The sequence below is a fragment of the Cynoglossus semilaevis genome, chromosome W (assembly GCF_000523025.1).
Source record: "Cynoglossus semilaevis isolate Cse_v1.0 chromosome W, Cse_v1.0, whole genome shotgun sequence".
Lineage (NCBI taxonomy): Eukaryota > Metazoa > Chordata > Actinopteri > Pleuronectiformes > Cynoglossidae > Cynoglossus > Cynoglossus semilaevis.
This window is the reverse complement of record NC_024327.1, coordinates 9,395,665-9,396,708: the sequence shown is the minus strand read 5'-3', so window position 1 is coordinate 9,396,708 and position 1,044 is coordinate 9,395,665.

Genomic DNA, 1,044 nt, shown 5'->3' with positions numbered 1-1,044 from the left:
TATATATATATATATATATAAAATTTCAACGAAATTTTCATTTCGTTTAAATTTTCTGTTCAATTCTATTTTCAGAAAGCGGCGAAAGATTAAACGTGGGAAGGAAGAGACGCGTTCAGAGTGCTGAAAGAGCCCTCATTAAACAACAACAACGTTACCAGGCACTGTACAGTTACTCTGTAATGTAACACAATCTTTTCTTTCCAACTTTTCCAAACGGATTGAAAAATTGCAATAAATGTTTTCAAATATGGAGCAAAACTCGAAATAGTTACACCAAATTTCTCTAGAACTCGAAATAGCTGTAAATCATTTAAATGCTTATGAAAACCGTCCTGCAGAATCTCCGTCAGAGCTCACAACTCTAGATGATCCTCTGTATGCTATAGAAAATGCCATCCTAAATCTAAATCAAAACCCTCCGTCAGAGCTCACAACTCTAGATGACCCTTTGTATGCTATGCGCTAGAAAATCCTCTTTCCCCCACCTCACACACAGACACACAGAACTCACAGACAGAGCAGAGGGAGGAGGGTCTAGGAACTGTGGAAACAGAAGAACGCTTTAACGCGTTTAGTTCCTGCTCAGAGAGACGTCCCCAATATCGCCTCGTTTTATAGAGATGTAATGCGCAATATTCACGAATTGTCTGATGAGACTAAAAGGCATGTAGGGCGTAACGACGTGGTACAAATGGAAGTGGTGGGTGAAAATGTACGTAATCATATCAGTTTTGTTGTGAATGATCAAGGTCAGAATATTCTACCATCGTTTGAACAAGTACTCGATCACTTTGTGAAATCTGATAAGATCATTGCAGAAGGCGAGAACGTTGAACTCGTTGTCCAAGTGCTGAATGCTCGGGGGGTGCTAAACGTAAGATACAGAAAACCTTAGACTGCGAAATTATCAACAAAAAAGAAGGCATTTGTTTACCGTTAACAACAGAAATCATCAGCTTTACTTCGCCATCAGCCTAGCTCATCTAATGGATCACACATTCACGGACAAACAGAGGGAAAGTCAAGGGAGAGAATTGCAAT